Source organism: Eurosta solidaginis, chromosome X, assembly GCF_040869045.1.
Source record: "Eurosta solidaginis isolate ZX-2024a chromosome X, ASM4086904v1, whole genome shotgun sequence".
NCBI classification, from domain to species: Eukaryota; Metazoa; Arthropoda; class Insecta; order Diptera; family Tephritidae; genus Eurosta; species Eurosta solidaginis.
The window spans coordinates 45293224-45317619 of NC_090324.1; the positions used below are offsets into that span (position 1 = coordinate 45293224).

General features: G+C 36.4%; 2 pseudogenes; one reads left to right on the forward strand and one right to left on the reverse strand.

Moving 5' to 3' along the window:
• Positions 1–6710, reverse strand: part of LOC137234891 (E3 ubiquitin-protein ligase Nedd-4-like) — a 17142-nt pseudogene extending 10432 nt beyond the window's left edge.
• Positions 6711–15942: 9232 nt separating this feature from the next.
• LOC137234892 (uncharacterized) lies at positions 15943–18203 on the forward strand (annotated as a pseudogene).
• Positions 18204–24396: the final 6193 nt, after the last annotated feature.

Here is a 24396-nt window from a genome sequence, read left to right on the forward strand (position 1 = left end):
TAAAATTAAAGAAAAAAAACTTTTTTAAAAATAAGCTTTTATTATTTTGGTTAATAAAATTAACTAAAAAGTAAACAATAAATTGACTCTAAAGAAATATAACACTTTATAAGTTCATTGTAAGCTTAAACGATAATTAGGCTTTTTCGTCGGCGACAAAAAAATTCTATATTGTACATAATTATATATTTTTAACATTAAAACTTTACACCTAAATTATTAAATCTTACAGTTTATATCACAGTCCAAATTGTTCTAATATAAAAAACGTGTTAAATTTTGATGGTATAATTAAGAACATTTAGGATCTCATTTTCTTGCTATCGCAATGTAACACGTTTTTATTAGAACAATTAGGACTGTGATATAAACTGTAAGCTATAATAATTTAGGTGTAAAGTTTTAATGTTAAAAATATATAATTATGTACAATATAGAATTTTTTTGTCGCAGACGAAAAAGCCCAATTATCGTTTAAGCTTACAATGAACTTATAAAGTGTTATATTTCTTTAGAGTCAAGTTATTGTTTACTTTTTAGTTAATTTTATCAACCAAAATAATAAAAGCTTATTTTTAAAAAAGTTTTTTTCTTTAATTTTATTTTTTACTTTTTAGTTCGTTTTATTAACAAGTAATAGAAGCTTGTTCTTAGAAAAGCCTTTTTCTTAAATTTAATTTAAATATGAATTTTTTTTTTTATTTTTAGTAGGGTAAATTATTATGGCTTTGGCCGTGTAAATTATTATGGTGTATTTGTATATTTTAGATTTAATGCACAATTAATATGTGTGTGTTTGAGCGACCAAATAATAACAGTAGTATTGCTAAAGTGCTGCTTAGTTGATGGAATGTCGCTAATTTCCTAGCGATGATCAGCAGATTGTCAATATTTCGTTCAACGGACGCGCGAAATTGCCACATCTGCTCAAATTTTCCAAGATTTTCCATTCTTGATTTAACTTAAGCAAGCTATATTTTTCAGCCAGCTTTTTTCAAATAGGTAATTTTTCCAAAAGCAAAATAAATTACAGAAAAGATTACAGAGTTAAACAGCCTTAAAAATTCAGCTATGTTGGTTATACACAGAAATACAGCAGAGGGTTATGTCTCCGCTTTTCGCAAGCGTTGAGATTCACCACGCGTGACACGCGTGATTCACCACGTCCAAATATCACAATCCACGGATAGGTACCGGCGGGTTTGTATGGGACTTAGGCTGTTATGCCAAAGTAAATACAAATCTTTACCGGTAACTGTGTTATCGATTAATTTATCGAATTCTAACAAAGTAATATTGCATTGTCATCGGAGCTATATATGTGTGCAAAATTTCAGCTCAATCGGACAACGGGAAGTGTATCAAATTTAACTTGCAAAATTCCATTACAGACAACAAAAGTGAAACTAAATAAAAGCTTATAAAATTAAATTTAAGAAAAAACCTTTTCTAAGAACAAGCTTCTATTACTTGTTAATAAAACGAACTAAAAAGTAAAAAAAAATTTAAGAAAAAAACTTTTTTAAAAATAAGCTTTTATTATTTTGGTTAATAAAATTAACTTAAAAGTAAACAATAAATTGACTCTAAAGAAATATAACACTTTATAAGTTCATTGTAATATTAAACGATAATTAGGCTTTTTCGTCTGCGACAAAAAAATTCTATATTGTACATAATTATATATTTTTAACATTAAAACTTTACACCTAAATTATTAAAGCTTACAGTTTATATCACAGTCCTAATTGTTCTAATAAAAGCGTGTTACATTGCGATATCAAGAAAATGAGATGCTAAATGTTCTAATTATAAAAAATAAAAAAAAATAAATGTAAGGCGCGATAACCTCCGAAGATATCTAAGGCCGAGCTTCTCTTCCAATTTGCGTCGTGCTCCTCTTGATTTTTCCCTACAAATTGGCCGGACGGGACCTACATGTTTTATGCCGACTCCGAACGGCATCTGCAAGGCAGATGAGTTTTCACTGAGAGCTTTTCATGGCAGAAATACAATCGGAGCGCTTGCGAGACACTGCCGAGGGGCGACCCCGCTTAGAAAAATTTTCTTCTAATTGAAAAAATCTTATTTCTAAAATTTTGATGTTGCTTTGCCCGGGAGTTGAACCCAGGGCATACGGTGTGATAGGCGGAGCACGCTACCACATCACACCACGGTAGCCGCAATCAAAATTTAACACGTTTTTTATTAGAACAATTTGGACTGTGATATAAACTGTAAGATTTAATAATTTAGGTGTAAAGTTTTAATGTTAAAAATATATAATTATGTACAATATAGAATTTTTTTGTCGCAGACGAAAAAGCCTAATTATCGTTTAAGCTTACAATGAACTTATAAAGTGTTATATTTCTTTAGAGTCAATTTATTGTTTACTTTTTAGTTAATTTTATTAACCAAAATAATAAAAGCTTATTTTTAAAAAAGTTTTTTTTTTCTTTAATTTTTTTTTTTACTTTTTAGTTCGTTTTATTAACAAGTAATAGAAGCTTGTTCTTAGAAAAGCCTTTTTCTTAAATTTAATTTAAATATGATTTTTTTTTTAATTTTTAGTAGGGCAAAATATTGTTTAAATTAGTTACGTAAACTTTACTTAGTTATTTGTAACGTTTCTCATTCTATCCATTTCTTTTAATGCATCAACATTACAGGGTTTCTTCGAAGTCAACTTTGAACAGTCAAGCATATATAAAATTGTGTCAAACAGTGTTAACTAACTTAAAATCATATTTTATTGTGACTTGGCCTATGTGGCGTTCAGTTTAGAACTACTCATTGCAGATCTCTGCTCTGTGTGTTAGATCTGTTTTAAGATAATAGCCGTATTTTTTTTTTTAAACGTAAACGTCTATACGCTTATAATTTATATGGACTGCTAAGCGCCAAACTTTAAGTACACCTCTGAAGTTGCTGCGCATAAAATGTGTAAATTCCAATACGCATACGTGTTTGTATGGGACTTAGGCTGTTATGCCAAAGTAAATACAAATCTTTACCGATAACTGTGTTATCGATTAATTTATCGAATTCTAACAAAGTAATATTGCATTGTCATCGGAGTTATACATGTGTGCAAAATTTCAGCTCAATCGGACACCGGGAAGTGTATCAAATTTAACTTGCAAGATTCCATTACAGACAACAAAAGTGAAACTAAATAAAAGCTTATAAAAATAGCAACAATCAATGAGTTCTATACCGAACAAAAGTTTCAAACAAAGATTAACCATAATCTCGGGACACAAGCTCAGGTGCAAAACAAACTCAGAGTAGCAAGGTTTTGTATAACTACTCAAAAAATACACTATCCGTTCTAGTACCCACCTTGTTAAATGAACTACCATTAAACTTGCTCAACCTGCTAAAACTACCTAAAAGAAAAAAACTTATTTATAAATACATAAAAAGCTTATTGTAGAAATTTCATGCCCTAGTTTTAAGATTAATTTATCGTTTAAAATTGTTATTTCTTAAAAAATTTTTATTAGTATCTAATTCTTTTACTACAAATATTTCGTCCACATTTTAATGCAACTCGCCGCTAAGTGTGATGAAATTATTTTAGGTTTTATCTAATAGCGCTAATCCTAAACTTTGTTAATATCAAATTTTACTGTTTTAGGCTACTAAAATATAATTTGTATTAAATATTAGCTATAATCTTAAACTTTGTTAAAGACAAAATTTATAGAATTAAGCTAATAATTATGTTAAATGTTTTGTAAATCATGTCGTAGGAATGTTTTACCCGCAGACCAGCTCAAAAGCTTCGCGGGTTAACTGATATACCTCATGTATGACTTAATATAGAAATGATGCTAATGTCCTTATGTGTCAAAGAACTTTTATTAACTGCTCATTATACAAAAATGTGCAACATACATAAATCTTAAACGGAATTAGAAAATACAATTATTGAGAAAGAGAAAGTAAAGGAAGTAATGTAGGTATGAATGTATGTTCTGTGTTACATAGGTATGTATGTACGTGTTGATGTTAAATGGGAGTACGTATGTAAATAGTGGGTGTAATGAAAGAGAGTTTAAAATATAAGTAAGTTTAATAGGTAAAATAAATATGAGTAGGACTAAGCTTAAATTAAGAGTAAGATTGAAGTTAGTAAGTATGTATGAGTAAATATAAGTAAGTATAAGCGTACGTAAGATTATAATGTAACTCCTCCACCCTTAAGTTATTTGTGCCCTCACAAATATTTAATTTACTGATTATTTATTGTATTACAAAAATTAAAAAAAAAAATGTCATGGTAAAAACAAAAGAAAATGTTTTAACTACTATTTACATTATTTATTGTTCAAATTGTAGTTTCGTTTGAATTGACTTTTGTAGTATTTTATATTTCTATTGTTAGAAGAATCTATAACATAATTACCTTGGCGATCATATTTTACAAGTTTCTTATATTTAGGCTTTCTTTTCGCAATTTATCTATTAACTACAATGTTTTCTAATTGTTTAGGTTTGGCATTTCTATTTTTATTTAATTTATTTATTCTTTGAATTTTTTGTTCTTCATACTCTTTACATAATTTATTTATGTCTTCTTTATCATAGTTTTTTATTATAAAATCATTTGGTCGTATTTTTGTGGTAGAATTAATAGTTCTATTGTAGGCATTAAATATATTAAAAAGTTTGTCATCTAAGTCTATTGTTTTATTATTGCTGTCAGCTTCTAATATGCGTAGGTGTTCATTAAGTGTGCCGTGGAGGCGTTCAATGTCTGAATTACCTGTCTTAAGGTATGGCGGGGTTACGTGTGACTCAATGCCCTTGTTCTTTTAAAAATAACTTTACAGCACTATGTAAAATGGAACGATCGTTATCGAATATGAGTTTATTCATCTTACCTAAAAATAAAATACGTTCTTTTAAAGCGGCTAGAATCGCAATCCAGTTTCTATCATTTAATTTATGAAATGTAGCATACTTCGAGAATTTGTCTATGGTTGTCAAATACATTTTATTTCGGCAGGGGTACCAAATATCTATATGGACTATATCATTAAAATGTGTAGGGGTTTCTGTTATTTGGAACGGTATTTTTAAAGGGATTCTGTCATGCTTAGCTATAGCACAAATGGAACAATTATTTATGTAATACGTTATAGTTTTATAAAGTTTCGGGTAAAAATATTTATTTTTTAACTCCAAAAATACTTCTAATGCCTCGGTGGTTATTGCGAAGATGTTCATTTTCAATGATAGTCAACATATCATTTTTGTCAGTGATTTCAATTAGCTTAATATTTGATCGATACAGTGTCAAAGATTTATTATCAAAATTACTAAGGTAAATATTTTGAAACTTCATAAAAAGGTCATCATTTTCACAATATATACACATTATACCTTTATCTATTAATATATCTTGCATAATTTTATTGAGATCTGATTCAAAGGTTATTTCTATGTGTTTCTGGCACTTTTTGTTCACAATTTTTAACATACACTTTTCTTTTTCTCCATAACGTAGGTGTATTTGAATCTTGTAGTAATTTATTGCGTTTTCAGTTATAAATATATAGTTCAAATTATCTTCAAATGCGCTGTGCACTGTCGCATCTGTTGATTTAATATCTATTTGATCATCACTTTCTCCATTGAATTAATTTTCTACACTTAGTTGGCTATTAAAAATATTTTCTTTTACTGAATTTTTGACTTCGTCATTTACAAAATATCTACTAAGAACGTCAGAAACTGTGTTGTCTTTACCTTTTATATGCGAAATTTCAAAATCATACCCATTTAGTCCACCTTTGTAGTTTCATGTTTGGCTCCTTAATGTTGTGTAGCCAAACTAATGGTTTGTGGTCAGTTTGAATTTGAAACTTGCGACCGTATAAATATGTTCGGAAATGTTTTACTGACCATACAACAGCAAGTGCTTCTTTTTCTATAGTTGAATAGCGAATTTCATGGTCAGACAATATTCTTGATGCATAACAAATTGGATGGCCTTGTTGGCTTAAAACTGCACTTATTGCGAATTGTGATGCATCGGTTGTGAGTATAAACTTTTTGTTAAAGTCTGGTGGTTGTAACACCGGTTCACTAGTAATGAGTTGTCTAAGAGTTTCAAAGGAATTTAAGAAATCTTGCTTTTTAAAATCTAATACAGCATTTTGCTTTAAAAGTCGAACCATGGGATATGCAACTTTGGCATAATCTCGCATAAAGTTTCGGTAATAACCGGTGATTCCTAAAAATCTTTTGATTTCCTTTATATTAGAAAGTGGCTGCATTTTATTTTTTGCATACATTTTTGAGGGATCAGGTTTAATACCTTCACCTGTTACAAGGTGCCCTAAAAACCTTGTAGTCAATGCCGCGAAATGGCATTTATCCATTTGTACTTTTAAATTTGAATCGCGTAAAGTGCTAAATACTTTTTTAATGGACTCTATGTGTTCCTGAAAACTGGTTGAAAAAATCAAAATGTCGTCTAGATAGACAACGCAAATTTTTTTAATATGATCTCTTAATACGTGGTTTATTAACCTTTGAAATGATGCAGGGGCCATTTTAAGGCCAAATGGCATACGATTAAATTCATTCGTTTTAGCCCTATCGTCAGGATGTACCTCAATTTGATGGAATCCCTTAGCGAGGTCTATAGTACTAAAATACGAACATTTGCCCAACTTATCAAATATGTCCTCCATATTTGGAAGTGGGAACTAGTCGTCCACTGTTTGATCATTTAATTTTCGGTAGTCTATCACAATTCTCCATTTTTGTTTACCACTGTTATCCAGTTTCTTGGGTACAACCCATAATGGGGAATTGTAAGGACTACTACTCGGCGATATAATATTTTGTGCTAGCATATCCTGTATTTGCCTATCCACCTCTGCTCGGTGTATCACAGGCTATCTGTACAGTTTGCTATATATAGGACCGTCAGTTTTTGTTATGATTCGATGACGAATTTCACTACTAAAAGGTAAATTTTCGCCATCTTTATAAAAAATATCTTTAAATTTACTTAAAACTCTTTTTAAAATTTCTTCGTCTTTTGAATTTTAATGTGAAGGAAACATATTAGGTAACGAGTCTTCCATAATTTCTTCTTCATTAGTCAATATTTTCAAAGTTTCAATATTCAGATAATCTTCTACTGTCAATTCTTCTTCTTCGCTAAAATAAATCGGTATTCTTGCATCTTTTGTTATTAAAACTCTATGTTCGTAGTCTATTTTACAACTCAAGCTAAGCAATATATTATTTCCTATCAGACCATCAAAATACCTGTGAAATTCAAATTCTAAAAAATTTACGTAAAAATTTGGCTTATTAAATTCTTTAAACAATGGAAAGCTATATTAAATGTCCGTTGTAACATCTCTATTAATTACTTTTAAGGTGATTGGACGTAATTTTATTTTCCATTTGGGATTGCATATATGTGGATTTATTATACTGAATTCTGCACCTGTATCTATTATAAATTTAAGTTTTCTTACGTTGGTGTTTATTATTATATAGGGTAATTTCTTAGACCGTCTAATTGAAAATTTTGTTCATTTTCATTTACTCCTATTTCCATAGGCTCCGCAGGCGGAATTCTATTATTATACAGTCCTTCATTATTGTTGTTATTATATTGATTATAAAAATTACGTGAGCTACATTCGTTCTATTTGTTTGGTTGCTGTTGTTGCTATTAAAACTTGGCTGAACAAAAGAATTCATACTGTTATGGTTATTGTTCGCCCAGATGGTCTATGTTGTTGGCTAACATTACTGCTAATATCGTTTACTCTATCATTGTTACTGAACTGCTGCCTATTCTGTTGATTAACATAATTATTCAGATTGTTTTCTCTGTTATGTTGTCTATGCTGTTGAGTAGCATAAGAAGTCATGTTACTAACATTATGTTCAAAGTTACTATTATTTTTGTTAAACTGAGTACTGTTAAAAAAATTTGTTCGTTTGTTTGTATATTACAAATAACCATTAGATTTTATAATATCATATGCATCTTTTAACGTTTTTGGATCCCTACTCACAATAATGCTTTTTACAGGTTCCGGTAAACCAAATTTAAATGAATTCAAGGCAATTCTGGCATTGCTTTCACTATTTATACTCAATGAACTATTTCCACTAAATTGTGATGCGTTATTTAATCGACATAATAATATATTGAGTAAATTATAAAAAGCTTCAATTGTAGAATCACATCTACAAACTCGTATTTTATCGATTTATTCATCAACGAAATGTTTTTCGCCATGATTATCGATAAGAGCTTTTCGTATTTCCGGCCAAGTGTCTGGATTCCCGTTGATTAAAATTGATCTTCTAGCACTCCCAATAATTTTATCTTTAATTTGGCCAATTAATAAAATTTTATATTCGTCAGCGGTGAAACTATTTAAAATTTGAACCATGGAGTCTATTCGATGTACGAAATTTGACAATGCGTCTCTATTTCCATCATAAGGAGGAATGCTGTTTATGTTTGTCGAAATAAGTTTAAATTTAATATTGACATCTAAGTTCTCCATATTGAATATAATGAATTTACACTAAATGAATTTCTACAAAAATGATCAAAATATGGATTTGCTCTCTTTAATGTTAATTACGTACATATATAAATAAATATATACCTTTGTACATATGAGTGGAAAAATACCTTTTGAATCAATATTATTTCTTCTTAAGTTATTATACTTTATTTGTATTTGTTGCAATTGACGAGTTCGATCAAAAATAACTTTACCTACGTGATGAGAAAATGATTGTTGTTGCTATTTGCTGCGCGTTTTTTTTGTCTACTCAAAATGTGCCCAAGTTATTGATTGATGTTCTCTTGTTTTGTATATATGCACACGGATATTGAGTTCTTTATGCTGTTTTGTTGTTTTTAATATTTAATTTTGATTTTTCAGTTAGTTCATTTCTCGTATTTGGTTATTTTTAATATTTTTTTGTTGCATGCTCTCTTCGAGAGCACAAATAACAACAAATTGCATGAATCAATTTATAGTTCTCTCGAAGGTGACCTCCAAATCACTTTTTTCTTTTTACAGTTTCAAAGAATGCAAATTTTTCTTTCTTCCTCTTTTTTTTATGCTGTTTTTGTATAGCACAAATTAACTAATAAAAAATATGCTCGTAAGAAAGTTGTTGTTCCCTCTCCAAGGTAACCTCCAAATTACCGTTTTTTCTTTCTACACTTTTTAAAATAGAAATTTTTTCTTTTACATTTCTTGTTTTCTTGTATTTTTATTTTTATTTTCGAGCGTTTTAAAACGTCTTTTCTGCACAATTTCACATAAATCACAATAAATTTTGTATTAAAGTCAAACAAATATTCTTTTCGAACGATTTTGCTGCTTTTTCGTGACTCAAAAACTTAGTTATTTATTTTTTTTTGTGTAGAACTTCACGCTAATCACAATAAAATTTATGTTTAAAACAAATGTTCTTTTCGAACAATTTTGCTCATTTTTCTTAAGTTAAAAAACGTAATTAAGATTTCGGATATTTAAAATTTGAGTGTCAATCACAATAAAATTTGCGTTTAAAACATAAGTCCTTTTCGAACAATTTTGCTTTACTCAAACAAAAATTTTTTTTTTTGTTTTGCAGTGCGTGTTAGGTTCGCGTAAGACTGCGCCAGAAATGACGCTAATGTCTTTATGTGTCAAAGAACTTTTATTAACTGCTCATTATACAAAAATGTGCAACATACATAAATCTTAAACGGAATTAGAAAATAAAATTATTGAGAAAGAGAAAGAAAGGAAGTAATGTAGGTATGAATGTATGTTCTGTGTTACATAGGTATGTATGTACGTGTTGATGTTAAATGTAATTACGTATGTAAATAGTGGGTGTAATGAAAGAGATTTTCAAATATAAGTAAGCTTAATAGGTAAAATAAATATGAGAGTAGGACTAAGCTTAAATTAAGAGTAAGATTAAAGTTAGTAAGTATGTATAAGTAAATATAAGTAAGTATAAGCGTACGTAAGTTTATAATGTAACTATATAATCAAATAAATACAATACAATACAATACAATACAAAATACAATGCAAATATCTGCGCGATAGATCCATTTCGAAGGGTACTACGGCTTTAGGCACGCTGCGCTTTGTTTGACTGATAAATTGCTGCTTCTATTCTTCCTTACCAACTATAATTAATCAGCGTTGCGCCTTCTGTTGCAAATCACTGATAATGCTGGATTTGTTTATTGTAAATTACTTTGTTTGACAGTCCCAAGTGCTCTTCGTTTATTAATATCTAGCTACCCGTTGCCCGGCGTTGCTCGGCCTAATTCAATTGGAAAATTAAAACATATATTTTTGTTCAGTACCATTAGCAAATTTAGAATTGTTGTTTATATATTCAAATGACTCAAAGTCTCAATATTTCAATTATTTATTACTCCAGTGCTTTTGGATACACAATATTTCTCGTTGTTCCATGTGGTGCATAAACAAAAAAATCAGATGGTTTTCCAACTGTTTAGGCCAGCAGGCTAACCCCAAAGGAAAACTAAGGGCCGGGCACCCTAGTGCAATCTAATACAAAACCGCTTATTTGTTACGGCCGTTAGCACTTATACTAAAAGAAAAAGTGACGTTTCGTTAAGTTACCCCGCTAAAGGCCTGTTAGCTTTGGGGGTAAACGGAACGCGTGGAATGGGAATCGGTCACTTGGATTGAAACAGCCACAGTATACGCACGCTCGAACGTCTTAAGCCCGTAAGTTCTCCAATTATCAAGTTTTAAAAAAACCACAAAAAAAGGTCACTCCAGCGATCATCACCGCCAGAACGCAGAGGTCCCGTATACATTAACACGTAACACTGTAGCAAATGCATGTTTGCCTTCTAAACTCTACTTTCTATTTTTACCTGTACAACCAACCGTTATCCAATCAAAGTTAATATACTCTGTGAGCTCTGCTCAACTGAGTATAAAAAATGCCCATTTACGAACGATGGGTTTGCCACAGCGTGGAAGAATTTGGGGGAAAGATATGAGAATAAACGAATTCTCGTCAATACCCAATTGAAAATATTATTCAATATTGAAAGCGTAGAAACTGAATGTGGCACCGCAATTAAAAAACTTCAGCGGGAAATAAGCAACTGCATCTCAGCCCTAAAAACACATCAAATTGAGATAGGCAATTGGGATGCGATATTTACATATCTATGCTCTACCAAACTACCCGAAAGCACGCTAGCTTTATGGGAACATACTATAGAAAATAAAACGGAAATATCGAAATGGGAAGATTTGGATAAATTTTTATCCCACATGTTCCAGACCTTGGAAACATTATCGGGGTTGACAGCTAGCAAAAATACCAAAGCTCCCAAACAGCCACCACCCAAGCATAATAATGGTTTGTCTCATAAAAAAGTAGGCGCCTACCAACAAGTGTGGCGAAAAATACTTGCAGATATTGTAAGAAAAACAACCACAAGCTGTCACAATGCCAAAGCTTCCAGCGGCTCTCTGTATTAGACAGAGTAGCGTTTATAAAAGACAATCGGGGGTGTCTGAATTGCATCTTGGCTAAACATACAGTATCCAAATGTACGTGCTCCTTTAATTGTAGCATTTGCCATCTAAGGCATCATACGCTCCTGCATATTCAACAAAATGCGGGCACGAGCGCAAGACCAACCACAACCCAACAGACACAGTTAGATCAAAGACCATCTACTTCGGCACAGGCTCAGGCCCAACGTTAGTCTACCACGGCAAATAATCACCCAACCAACTTCAATTCCTGTTTCGCGAATACAAGCAAAGGGGTTCTATTAGGTACTGCGCAAGTCAATGTCTTTTATAACAATGAAAACTTTTCGGCCCGCGCCCTAATAGACTCCAGATCAGAGTGCTCGTTCATTTCGGAGTGACTTAAAAGAAGAATGAGTGAAAGAGGCGTGCTTCATTCAGTTGCGGTCATCAATAAACCCGAATGTACGCATACACACCCCATTGGTTTTAGCCCAGCTCACTGGCAATCTGCCAACCTGTCAAGTTGACCCCATGACACACCAATTTTTCCCGGACTTGGTGCTAGCAGATCGGAGGTTCTTTGTAAATGAACAAGTAGATCCGGGTGGGGATATTTACGCACAAATAATGCTAGGCGGTATACGAAAAAATGTTTTAGACACCCTCCTTGCGCAGGAAACGGTATTTGGCAGGATATTACCTGGCCAAACGGAAACGGCCAGCCCAGCCGGCAGGTGTGTGTAATTTTTTAATGAGGTATCGCTGGACAAACAAATACGAAACAAAGGCGAAAATTACTGCGAGGAGTTGAATAAAAGAACCCACAAAAGAAATGAGGATGGCAAATATATCGCGTCTTTGCCTTTTAAGCAGGATTTTCAAAAGGGTATCTCATTAGGACCGTCGCTTAAGAGCGCGTGCTCACAATTTTTCAGAATTGAAACCCGGTTAGCGAAAAATCCCGAATTGCAGACGGAATATAACCGAGTCGTATCAGAATACGAAAGTTTAGCTCATTTGGCACGGGTAGAAGAGCATGTTCCGGTAGATACATGCGATACCTATTTTTAACCCAATCACGCAGTAATTAAGGAAGAAAGCACCACCACTAAAGTGAGAGTTGTTTTTAACGCCTCCTGTCCCACTGCTAATGGATTCAGTTTAAATGATGTCCTTCACTCATGCCCAGTCCTTCAGAGAGATCTAGCGATTCTCATACTCCGTTGGAGATTGCTCCGAGACGTATTCAACAGTGACATCGAAAAGATGTACCGGCAGATATTGCTAGAGCCCAGGGACACCAGGTATCAACGCATCGTCTTCAGGTCATCCACCAGCGAACCCATCAGCCTATAGGAATTGAAGACTTTGACCTTTGGAGTGAACTGCGCGCCCTACCTGGCCATAAGGACCCTTCTCCAACTAGCAGAGGACGTAGAGGAAACCTATCCCATTGCTTCGGACATCCTACGACAGTGTATGTATGTCGAGGACGCGGGCGGACACGCCATTACAACCGCCACGAAAGCAAGGTACGAAATCCAAGCGGTATTACAATCAGCCGGCTTCTCTCTCAGGAAGTGGACCTCCAATTGAGACCAACTACTGGAAGGTATTCCAAGGTCGCATTTATTTAATGAAAACTTTTTAAGTTTTGAAGATGCTAGTATGGTTAAAGCCTTAGGGATCAGGTGAAATGCCCACTCTGATTATTTCTATTTTTCTACGAAACTCATAGATAACCAAGTCGTGTTCACAAAGAGAACAATATTGTCTGCTATAGCAAAATTAGTTAATCCACTAGTTTGGCTAGGGCCATTTATTATTACCTCAAAAATCATTATGCTAGGTATTTGGCTGGGACGAAGCCGTATCTCCCGCGGTATTAGATAGATGGCATAATTTTTTAGAAAGCTACCGAAACATTGAACGCATTCGTATACCACGTTGGTACGATTTTCCCCGGTAGCGAGCATCGAACTACATGTCTTCTGCGATGCTTCTGAGAAAGCATACGCAGCCGCAGTACACCTGAGGGTACAAATAGAGAATCTTGTGTTCGTAAAATTGCTCAATTTTGATAATCCTACAACCTATCTATGGACGGATTCGACAATCGTCCTTGCATGGGTTCGCAAACTCCCGTCCACGTTCGTTGCCCATACGGTGACAAAAATAATTGACACAGTAGGGAAGGAAAACTGGCTTCATGTCGACTCGGCATCAAACCCGCAGATCTCGCAAGTAGAGGTATACCCGCTGAAGATCTTATCAACAAAGCCCTGTGGTGGGAGGGCCCTTCTTGGCTTCATGAAGATAGCTGAAATTGGCCTACGCAAGAAGCAGAATATACCACCACGTCAGAAGAAAAGAGGGTCCAGGTACACTCATCAATAGTAGATACAGACTCACAAGATATTCTGACCTCTCGAGAGCTTTGAAAGTACTATCCTGCGTCTGGAGATTCTTTCAAAGAACTAACCCAAAAACAAGGGCCTCATTTCAGGCGAATTCTTGCTCAATTTCGTCGAGCGAAATAAAAGCAACGACCCAACGTCTGATTGTTATCTACCAAAAGAGGCATTATTGGGAGGAGTATTCAGCTTTAAAATCTAAAAAACTTATAGAAGCAAAGAGCGAGGTACTACCACTGAACCCATTCTTAGATGAAAGGGGGTTATGAGGGCAGGCGGCAGCCTCGAAACATCCGAAGATATCCCGTACAACGAGCGACACCCAGTCATTTTACCGTATAATTGCCAGTTGTCGCGTCTTATTGTAAAGTTTACCCATAGGATCTCACTCCATGGGGAAAACCAACTTATGCTACGCCTCATCCGTACACAGTATTGGATACCACGGGTTAAGAACATGATAAAATCGGCAGTCCAAAATTGCAAGGAATGCACGATTTACCGAAAACGTGTTCAAACCCAGCTAATGGTAATTTTAGCCGAGGAGAGAACTACGTACTCACGGGCATTCACAAATACAATAGTCGATTTTGCGGGACCCTTCGATATAAAGAACTTTCGGGGACGAGGTTGTAGAGTTTCGAAGGGGTATGTATTCTTGTTCGTTTGTTTTGCAACGAAAGCGATTCACCTGGAACCCACCTCCGATCTCAGCACTCAATCATTTTTAGCAGCTTTTGCGAGGTTCGTTTCGCGAAGAGGCTACCCTAGTAATATGTTTTCCGATAATGGCACCAATTTTTTTGGGGCTTCTAGAACACTTTAAGCGGAAATGAGGGAATTCCTACAAAACGCCCAACACCCTGTCAAGTATTCCCATCAATCCTTATCGTGGCACTTTATCGCCGCAAAAGCTCCTCACATGGGGGACTGTGGGAGGCGGGAGTGAAAAGTTTTAAAGGCCACTTCACAAAAATAGCTTCAAATTGCAAATTCACCTTTGAGGAGTTTGCGACTTTGCTATGAAGGATCGAAGCCTGCCTCAACTCCCGACCATTTGGCTCGCGTCAAACTATGCATCAGACCTGGAGCCACTGACCCCAGGTCACTTTCTGATAGGAGGACACCTCTTATCTCCACCAGAACCTGATGCCAGCGAAAACTCTGCCTCAATTATAAATCGATGGAAAAGTTAAAATCCCTACATCACTCCTTCTGCAAGAGGTGGAAATCGGAATACCTCTCTGAACTGCAGAAAAGAAATAAATGGAGATTTTCCAAAACGAACCTAAAAATCGGGGACTTGGTCGTAATCAAGGAGGACAATTTGTCTCCAAACGAATGGACACCCGGATGGGTGATCAAATTACATCCAGGACCAGGACCTGACGACCGCGTCAGAGTGGTCGATATCATGACGATGAAAGACCAGATAACCCAACCCTTGGTAAAGCTCATCATCTTACCATACAATCGCGATGAGGCAGAAGAATCTGCGGCATCCAATTAAAAATGCTTTCTATTGTCTTCCACTTCAAGAAAGACCAAACCAATTAGTCTACGTCGTGAGCTACCCCAATTATAAATCTAGTGGAAGTTCAACTAATAACCAAAACATTGGTCACAAGAGGGATTGTACAGTTCCTTAACATCCAACATGACCAGTAGTAAAATACCAGTCATACAAGGTGAACTGACAACCTCATCGAAAACAAACGGAGTAAAAGCACTTTTCGATAGCATCAAGTTTGCCTTGAAAGCATGTTCAAATGTGAAAAAAAAAAATCTATCAAAATTTTTTAATTAAGAATTTCGTGCCACTTCAGTTTGTTTTGTCCACAAACATTTTCTTTCAAAACAAAAATAGCCAAAGGCAAAATCTACCTTTTATGAAAAAAAGGGCAAAAGCACTTTTCGCGAAAATTTAGCATTTTACCGGTCTCGATTCCAACATAAATAATTGTTTGCTACAAAAAAAAAAAATGGATGCAGGAGGCGTTGCTCATAGCCTGGAGGGCAAGCAGCTCACGGATCATATAAAGCTAAAAGAACTAGCACTGTTTAGTAAAATATTGCTATCCGATGGTGTTCGCAAAGGTTTGCAGAGAACGGGATTTGTATACCCCACAGCAATTCAATTTACTTCAATTCCGATGGGAAAATCAGGAATAGATTTACTTGTTCAATAAAAATCGGGTACTAATAAAACTCGAAGCATACCGCGCTGATCTGGCAGAACCACAATCCTTGATAGTAGCACCAACACGTGAAATTGTTGAACAAATAGAAATGTTATTGAATCAAATTGGCAGTTGCTGTACGGGGTTTCGTGCTGTTAGTGTCATTGGTGGTCTAGATGTAGCCGATGACAGAAAACGTTTACAAGGTGCCAAATCTATTGTAGGTACACCTGGGCGTTTGCTGCATTTAATACAAAATAATGTACTTAACACCTCTAAGATGCGTTTGCCGGGATTGGATGAAGCTGATAAAATGTATACGCAGTCATTCCGTCAAGATTTGCGGCGTATACAGAATGCTTTGCCAGAAAAACGGCAAACCATCGCTTGTAGCGCAACATTTTGTGATGGTTGAGATGAAGAATTAGCAAAAATAATGCGGATTCCCCTATTAATTTCCACTGAGGAACGTGCGACATTATTAATTGAAATAAAACAATTTGCTTATGAAAAACCCGAACTAGTATATTCGAAATGCAGTCAAAGCTAGAAGCTTTGCGTTATATATTCGGACGTATAGCATTTAAACAATGTTTGATATTTGCTGGTTCACAGTCACGTGCTAATTTTTATTGTAACTACCTAGAGAAAGAGGGTTGGCCTTGCGAGCAAATATACGGTGCTCAAGGTCAGAAAACACGCCTTGAAATGTTTCATAAGATTCGTGAATTCAAAACAAGAATTATTATTACAACTGATCTTATGTCGCATGGTGTAGACTCAGAACATGTTAATTTGGTTATAAATTTAGAACTACCAACTGATATGGTTACTTATTTGAATGGTATTGGACGCGCAGGACGGATTGGCTCACATGGAATCGCTATAAATTTTGTTGCATCTGAAAAAGATCGTTGTACATTAACGCGTCTTATATCATGGCGGCCACCGTGGTGTGATGGTAGCGTGCTCCGCCTATCACACCTTATGCCCTGGGTTCAACTCCCGGGCAAAGCAACATCAAAATTTTAGAAATAAGATTTTTCAATTAGAAGAAAATTTTTCTAAGCGGGGTCGCCCCTCGGCAGTGTCTGGCAAGCGCTCCGATTGTATTTCTGCCATGAAAAGCTCTCAGTGAAAACTCATCTGCCTTGCAGATGCCGTTCGGAGTCGGCATAAAACATGTAGGTCCCGTCCGGCCAATTTGTAGGGAAAAATCAAGAGGAGCACGACGCAAATTAGAAGAGAGGCTCGGCCTTAGATCTCTTCGGAGGTTATCGCGCCTTACATTTTTTTTTCTTTTTTATATCACGAATAGGTAGTGGTATGAACGTTTTACAATTTCCACCAAAACATGTTGCCCAGACGGAAGATACAGAGTATGACTTCTGGGATTTCTCAAATTTTTACAAAGATCCAAAATGTCTTGGTCTATTCGGTTTTGAAGCATTGGCATCTTTGGCATCGCAAGATCATAGTTTACTCTCTGATACGTTGGAAAATAAAGAGAATCAAAGTGATAACATATTTAATTCAACATCATCTATCGATACAAATACATTCCGCGTTGACTCCAAGGTCAGCGCTTTAAATATTCAAGATAATCTGCTAGAACGCCCTGAATGTCAACAACAGATATTACCTTCTCATAACCTCACAATAGAATCGCGACAAGGGTCATCACAACAACTTCCTTCTTCACATACTATTGATGATGCTAGTAGCATTGCCGCAGACAGCCTACTACAACAACTAGTGATAAAAAAAATGTAAAACCGATAGCCAGGATGATGTTTCCGAAAACAACACTTTACTTCACCAGCTCATCATAATCAACCAAATAGTATGATACCTGACGTTGTACCCCCTAGTCAAAGACTTGTGAATATGCCATACAATGCTCAACAATATCACAATTGAACAATAATTGTGAGTTCTCAAATCCAAAGACCATCACAGCAGCCACATCAAGCGTTGCACTCACCAAATTCTCCAATCGCCCGACGAAGATCAATCAGCAACTATTAGTGCGCCGGCTTCTTTCGAAATCGATGCATCGCTGACAATTAGACACCTACATCCATATCAAACTTGCAAACTTATTGCTCTGTTGTTCAGCAACAAATATTATCTCTGCCTTTGTGCCAGCTAGTGTTCCATCCATACCAATTTCCATTTTGTTGCGTCCACATGCTGGAGAAAACCTGAAATTAAAAGGAAAAGACAAATTAATTAATGTTAATAAGAAAGTACAAAAAAATTTCCAATACTTACCGGTCTGCTGCCGTACAACCTCGTGGATTTTTTCACAATTATCTACATTTCTCATTCAGGAAACAAACAAACTGAAAAGCAACCATGGCTACAATTAATGAGCACTTGACTCACCCTGCACCATTTTAGACGAAAAAGCGAAATGTACCAAATACTATGATAGGTTATTATAATAAGACGTTGCTATTCAATGAAATACCAATTAAAAAATTATACCAAATCATTTACGAACGTATAAGGAGAAAGAGTAGTGTATTGTCACATACAAGGGAAGGGGTAATAACGATCTAGCCACTAGTGTAATAATGTCCACACATTAATCCAGCAAAGTTTTGCTGGTGGGGCCCAGGGGGGTTTATAGTAAACACCACCACAATTATAGCAAGATTCTGCAATCTGAAATACACTAGGGGACACAAAGATAACCCCAAATCATGAAATTTTCTTCTAAAATTTGTATACCTGGTTTTGAAAAATTTTATGTGTCAGATTTTTGGTGTGATCTCGTCACTCAGCCACAACCAGATATTTTTTTTGAAAAATAATCTATACATACACGTATATAATATGACTTAATGAGTCTAATTGCAGGCATCATGACCCGCTACGGCTAATTGCGCAAGGCATATGAAAAGAAGGCCAGCTACTTCAAGGTCCCATGCCATTTGTGTTCGGCTAGGCTTCCGATCCGTCTCTGCCCAGTCTATTGTTCTAAAACGCTCGAGGAACGGATGCCTGAGGCACTTTTGGGCAATTTCTGTGGCCATTGCCTCCCCATGGCGCATCGCACGGCTGGTTGTACAAGCAACGGGAGATGTTGGCGATGTGGCGAGAAACACCACACCATCCTTTACGTGGATGAGCATACAAAAGCCTCACGTGAACCGTACAAGCCGTGGAGCGTACAGGTAGAGGAGGAAAAACTCCAGAACCTCGAAGGGGCGTTGTCACTATACGCATTCGATATTGAGGCGGAGGAGATTGACCGAGGAACCATGGGGAGGGTATTAGATTCCCAACCAGCCAGCATAGCCAACGAGAGATCGGAACCACTGCCCTTCCAACTCTCAGAGAGATCGGAACCACTGTCCTTCCGACTATCAGGGGGATCGGAACCACCGTGGAGCGTACAGGTAGAGGAGGAAAAACTCCAGAACCTCGAAGGGGCGTTGTCACTATACGCATTCGATATTGAGGCGGAGGAGATTGACCGAGGAACCATGGGGAGGGTATTAGATTCCCAACCAGCCAGCATAGCCAACGAGAGATCGGAACCACTGCCCTCCCAACTCTCAGAGAGATCGGAACCGCTGTCCTTCCGACTATCAGGGGGATCGGAACCACGGCTCTTCTGACCCCTGCTACAACATGAGCGCCAACAGTCGACCAGAACCCCTCGCCGTCGCCGCCGACAACGACAACGCCCCCAGCTGGTTGACAACAACACAAATCGCCGTCACGAAGCCATCGCGGCTAACCTGCCTTGTCGGTCGCCGCCGACTCTCGTGGGGTCATTGCCACTCGCCAGCTAAGGACGCCGCTAACGTTCTGCAGTGGACGTAAAGGGCTGAACCCCGTCACTGGACCGGTACTGCGGCCCATGATATCAATATCAATATGATTCGCTGGCCGCTATCGTCAAAATAGAAGCTGGAGGACGACTTCACCTGGTGCGAGCATTGATCGACGTCTGTTCGCCATCCACAGTCATATCCGCCGATTTGGTCCGGGATCTGCGGCTGGACGAAACTCGAGTGGGTAGCCAGACAGGCTGTGTGGTGTGTCTTCGGGGGAAGCACGGCGACACCAAACGCATTGCGACGCATGCCGTCGTCACACCACATTTCCACCGAGTGGCGCCTAGTCACAACCTGGATCCAGCCATCGCGACTGTGTACACACATATTGCCTCGCCGATCCAAAATTCTACGCGACGTTAATTTGACGATCTTAACGTTAATAAACGAAACGAAGTCACTTCTTGATTATCGTAACGAAATGATATCGTTTCGTTCGTTAAGCATGCCTGTGTTAAACCAAGTGCTGCCACCGTCATTCGGTCCGCTCTTTGCGCAAAGCGCAATATTTGGCTTCGTGGTTTCTGGAGTATCCAGAGCCTAAAATGTCCTAGATATAAATATCCAAAAAAAAATGGATTTTGAATTTGAATTTAGATTATAAATTTTGGAATAAAGAATATTTTATACTTTTGAACTCATGCGTACGGTCTGTCCATCCACAAATCTCTCATTTTTCTCCCTCTATATATTGTCTACTCTTGCAGCGGGACGAGGCGAGGTTGCGTACCGTAAGGGGGCCGGCATGTTTAGGCCAGCAAGCTAACCCCAAAGGAAAATTAAGGACCGGCCACCGTAATTCAATCTAATACAAAACCGCTTATTTGTTACGGCCGTTAGCACTTATACTGAAAGAAAAAGTGACGTTTCGTTAAGTTACCCCGCCAAAGGCCTGTTAGCTTTAGGTGTAAACGGACTCGGTCACTTGGATTGAAGCAGCCACAGTATACGCACGCTCGAACGTCTTAAAGCCGTAAGTTCTCCAATTATCAAGTTTAAAAAAAAAAACACAAAAAAAGGTCACTCCAGCAATCATCACCGCCAGAACGCAGAGTCCCCGTATACATTAACATGTAACACTGTAGCAAATGCATGTTTGCCTTTTAAACTCTACTTTCTTTTCTTTATTGCACATTCCCTTGAAATAAAATACTATTGTAATTTTCAATATTAATCACTGCCTTTTTATTCCTAATCCCCCATCGAGAAGGACAAGTCTGGAATCTGCCAGCTCACGTTTTCACCAACTCTTGAGCATCCTACATATAGTTGGCCATGTGAGAAGCAAGGATTTTCTAGATTTAATCCACAAACTTGTAATGATTGTCCTTGTGCTTTTTTGATGGTCATTGCAAAAGCCAGTCGAATAGGATATTGTGTTTAAACTCAAATGGCATATCAGTAGGTATCATTGGTATTCTTGGCAACAATCATCTTCACCTTTGAATTTGCCATTCAAAATTTACGCTGCAATAACATTATTCATCATTTTTTTCATCGACAGTCTAGTTCCATTCCAGAGATGCGGTGGATTAATGTTTCGGAGAAGAATAATGGGCACTCCTATTTTCAACTTCAACTGACAAATCTAATGAGTTCAGAAATTCAATTCGGTAATTCACTGCTTGCTCTAGCTCTATAACTGTATCAATCGATTTATATGTTGTAGCTTCTCCTGGTATACTGAATTGAATGCTATTGTTAATCTCATTTACATTTTTATTCTTCGCGGCCAGTATTGTTCGGGCACTCAACCAATCGTGATTTTTGTAATTTTCGATGATGTTTGGAAAAACTTTCTGAATCAACTCTTCTTTTGACATAGTCAAACTGCAAAAATCTGGTGGGAAATTGATACTATTGGTTGTAGCATCAATTGGAATTTTCCCATTTCATTTTGTAATTGCACTCGCATATTGGTAGTTAATGTTAATTTATGCACTCGTGACCATGAACTTGATGCTTTTAGACATGCGTTCAATTCATCAGCATGTGTCGAGCGTGGAATAACGAGCAAAGTTTGACGGAAATCACCTGATAATAAAATGAGTGCCCCACCAAATAACGGTTGATTTCTACGAAGATCTTGCAATGTTCGTTTAACCGCTTCCAATGATTTCTTATGTGCCATAGGACACTCATCCCGTACGACGAGCTTGCACGTCCTCATTACTTTTCCCATTCCAGAATTTTTGGTAATATTTCATGTTGGTATTTCAGTGTATTGCAGATTCAATGGTAATTTAAATGCAGAATGTGCGTTCTACCACCGTCTAAGAAAGTTGCTGCAATTCCAGATGATGCGACTGACAAGGCGATATAGTTTTGCCATCGTATTTTGGCCAATAATAATGATATGGGGAATGTTTTGCCTGTATCACCAGGTGCATCCAAGAAGTATAACCCACCGGGTCCGTTCTCAACTGCTGTATCTATTGTATCGTATGCATCCTTTTGTTGGGTGAGCAATTTCGATTGATTAGATTGCACAAACGTATTCAATTCATTCATATTATAGCCTTGTTCTCGTCGCAAATCACGATCAAAAATATCGTTTGTTGATCGATTGGTATACCATTCCTAATTGAATTAAGACTTTATTTACGATCGTCACACATTGGTCCTCAAGCAAAATCAACGACTCATTGTAGATTTCAGGAGTAACTACATTTCGTTGTCTCTACTTGTTACACGTAATCGATGTAATATGTCGCCACTCATGAAGTCTTCATGTTTTTCCCATAGATCTTTTGGGTTTGAGTGGAAACATGTAGTTAATATGATTGCGAAAAATGTACCATCTGATGTTGTGAAGAAGTTGTTGTCGCATCGATTAGGCACGCTTCCCAATGTGCATCATTTTCAAGTAATTTCAATTCTTGACAAGCTTCCCTATATGTTTCAAACAGTTGCTCATCAATTGTCTTCAACTCTTGAAATGATGTTGGTCTACGATACTATACTACGGTAACCAATAGCAACCGCAAATAAAATTACTCTGCATTATTCGGATGAACTGTATAAATCCGGCCTAGTGCATCGGATGAAAATAAGTTTGCATGTGTTTCAACTGCTTTACCTTGTTTGCGTCGTTGGAATTTTTTAGCTGAAGCATTCCACGTGAAATATGTTGGTTCTTCAGAATAAAGCAAAATTTTTGCGAACACATCCTCTTGACATAACTTAAAAAATGCAGTTAATGTTTTTGTGGGTGGTTGTGCTGCGAGGGCTTGGGCATTATTTGTTGTAAAATAAATACGTTGTCCATTTTCCAGATGCACTGCCAAATGAACTACGGTTGGATGCCTTTCATGTATCGAAAATGGCAAACTACGCCACACTGCTCCATTGCTGCTAATATATCGTCCCATTTGATATTGATTGAATTCATCGATGTTTCCATTTTCTTTTGCTGCACCAAAAACATCCTAATCGCTTCCTTTGGTGACATACTTGCAAATGTATTTGATTGATTTGAGCGAATTGCAGTACTTTACATTGATGTGTGCTTTGCATGTTTTCGAAAGTATTGGAGAGTATGTCACAACCCAACGATTATCGACTTCAATTTCGTTGTTCCTCACGGTTATTTTAATAGATGTACCATTATCTGCAGTTGATCGACGGCGATATTGTGGATATCCATCATTACCGATTATAGTTTCTTGAATCAGATTCTCGGATAGCGTTTCGAACATTTTCCATCAACCATATATGGTGAATTGGGATTAAAAACATGACATGGGCTATGAATCATATTTTTGGTAAAGACTTCAAATAGTCCTGGATCGCTTTGTGAATTAGGAAACCACTTGGTCAATTATATCAGGAGTCAGTTTATCGATTAACCAAACCAAAATATGTGCATATGGTAATCCTCTTTTCTGCCATTCTATCGAGTACATCGAACAACGAAGTGCTCCATAAATATGATGTTTAGTAGTGAAATCCATGAGAGATCTCAAGTTTTGTTTGAAGACCCGGGCAGTAATATCATGACGATCCGACGATGATTGTCCAGGCAATAAAAGCTCTTTGATTTCATCCCATTTTGGATTACAGGTGAATGTAATAACTAAATCTGGAGGACCATATGAGCGAATATATGTCATTGCATCTTGTGCATATTCGTGCATATGACGTGGACTGCCCGCAAATATTGCTGTTAGAATCACTATTCTTCCCATTTCATTCACATTACCGTCATTGATCACGGCATCACGTAAATGAATGTACTCTTCTGAACGCAATTTCGATTGATTGAGTGGAATGAAAAGCAATCGTTCCGTTTCAATTTTTGCGTACATATCGACAATGTATTGGTGAAACAATTGCCGGCATTTCAATATATGGTTGTCCACGCCTTGTCGAATCATCCATCCATAAGAATAGTAATTCAATGCAC